Source organism: Etheostoma spectabile, unplaced genomic scaffold (genome assembly GCF_008692095.1).
Source record: "Etheostoma spectabile isolate EspeVRDwgs_2016 unplaced genomic scaffold, UIUC_Espe_1.0 scaffold00018743, whole genome shotgun sequence".
Lineage (NCBI taxonomy): Eukaryota > Metazoa > Chordata > Actinopteri > Perciformes > Percidae > Etheostoma > Etheostoma spectabile.
The window spans coordinates 17278-19394 of NW_022604432.1; the positions used below are offsets into that span (position 1 = coordinate 17278).

General features: G+C 40.3%; 2 non-coding genes across 2 annotated transcripts; one reads left to right on the top strand and one right to left on the bottom strand.

Moving 5' to 3' along the window:
* Positions 1-297: 297 nt before the first annotated feature.
* On the bottom strand, positions 298-370 carry trnak-uuu (transfer RNA lysine (anticodon UUU)). Its single transcript has one exon. It is a non-coding gene; the product is annotated as a tRNA-Lys (tRNA).
* A 1186-nt stretch (positions 371-1556) lies between these two features.
* Positions 1557-1772, top strand: LOC116681767 (small nucleolar RNA U3). Its single transcript, XR_004330088.1, has one exon. It is a non-coding gene; the product is annotated as a small nucleolar RNA U3 (small nucleolar RNA).
* Positions 1773-2117: the final 345 nt, after the last annotated feature.

Consider the following 2117-nt stretch of genomic DNA (forward strand, 5'->3'; position numbering starts at 1 on the left):
AGTGGTAGCAAACCAATGAAAAGGGTTATAGAACATATGTGGTATGTCCTTGGACATACTATCCAAGCAGGGAGATGAGTACAGATATTTGGGTGCTATCAAGATGGATGTAGGTTGCCCATTGTTCATTTAGACTTACCAACAACATTGTTATGATACAAACCTGCTTGAAAAACAGTCACAATTCTTTTTAAAGACTTGCGCATGGAACACAAATGATATGATAGCATCTGAATTTGTCCATGTCCATACAGGCATGTCAAATGGACAACTCATCTAGCAGAATGTGCAACTCTACGCCTGAACAGGGACTTGAACCCTGGACCCTCAGATTAAAAGTCTGATGCTCTACCGACTGAGCTACCCAGGCTTCAAAAGCAAGTGACTGTGGAAAAAACCATCTGCTGAACTACAGATTAAAGTGCAAGTAAATGAAGACCATTGAGCTGTTGCCATGATCACAGTCTTCTGGACAGCAGGAGGGTAGACCATAATTTGCACAATGCAACACCAAATGTTATTGCACAAACTGGTTGAAAATTGGCCAAAAAGGTTAATTAAAAAGCTCAAAGTCACAACTCATCATGGCGACTAGCAGACTGTGAACATCCTGCAAACCTGCATGACAGATGACAATAGCGAGCACTTCATACATATCCCAGAATCAAGCTGTTGCCTTACCAGGGACTTGAGCTGTGGTTTTCTTTTTCGCTGAAAACGTTGATAACCTAATGCAATTTATGGCTCCAGACAAATAAACTTTACTGCTAGTTGGTACAATAAAACAACTCTCCCTCTTGATCCGCTTCCTCTTGACGGAAAAAATCCACCAGATGACTTGCCATCCAAGCAGGGAGATCAGCACAGAGATTTGGGTGCCATCAAGATGGATGTAGGTTGCACATTGTTCATTTAGAGATAGCACCCGCATTGTTATGATGCAAACCTGCATAAAAAACAGTCACATTTCTTTTTAAAGACTTGTGCATGTTACTTAAATTATACAGTGTCTGAAAGTGTTAAGGATTGCCAAAGTGTACAATTTATCATGGCATCAAGCAAAATGTGCAACTGCACGCCTGAACAGGGACTTGAACCCTGGACCCTCAGAATAAAAGTCTGATGCTCTACCGACTGAGCTACCAACGCTTCTTAAAAAAGAGGGCTGTGGGAAAAAGAAGTGCCGTTATTGCTTCCTAAACCCAACCGTCCCATTGTTGTCCCACATGTCATGGTTAACACAAATATGCCCGTTTCGTTATTTCGTAAATTATTTGGCTGCTGGCTTTTCCTCCTCTTCCTCATCCCAGTCAGTCGCCGTAGTTCTAGTGCCAGGCTGAGACTTCGCTCCCCAGTGTGACGTCATCGCCGAATTGACTTAATAAACCAGCGAATACTAAAAATTACCAAAAACTAACTTTTAACATTATTTGGAGACATTTAAAAAAATGATATACATACATATCTTGAGTGCTTTTTGTACCCAATAATCAACAGTGGTGGTTAACCCGCAACATTCTGAGACCAATTAATGCAAAGAAAGGACTGGAGCAACCAAGACTATAATTTCAGGGATCATTTCTAAAATTTCTGACTTGAGGAATGTGTTTCTAAAGTGTTTGGTCTCGCTGACCACGATGATGAGTCGTGATATTCCTTTCTGAGCGTGAGACTGACAGACGGTAAAGGTTCACTTCATATGCTTTCTGTCATTGATGATTGTTCTTTGCTTCTTTATGGAGCATTGAGGAAGGGAATATGATCAGAGTGGTAGTAGCAGATATGTAGAAATTAAATGTGTGAAGGTAACCAAATATGCTAAGTCATAGTAAGTCTTGAAGTATGTTTAGTCCATGCTGGACAAGGTTCCTTGAAAGGGTTAACACCTACTTTCTTGACTTTAATGTCTTATGTCCAGTGTAAAAATGTAAACTGAGTTAAACCATGATTCAATTTTATTTCTATCTTTGCTTTTCCTACTTTGACATGTAAAAAAATTTGCATTGTTTGAAAGCCCATCTCTACACATCCATGTTCCACTCCCACAGGTGTTTCCACTTGACTAATCAGACGGTGTGGCCTTTACAGGCTCAGCTTGATTGACATGTATTAAGGGG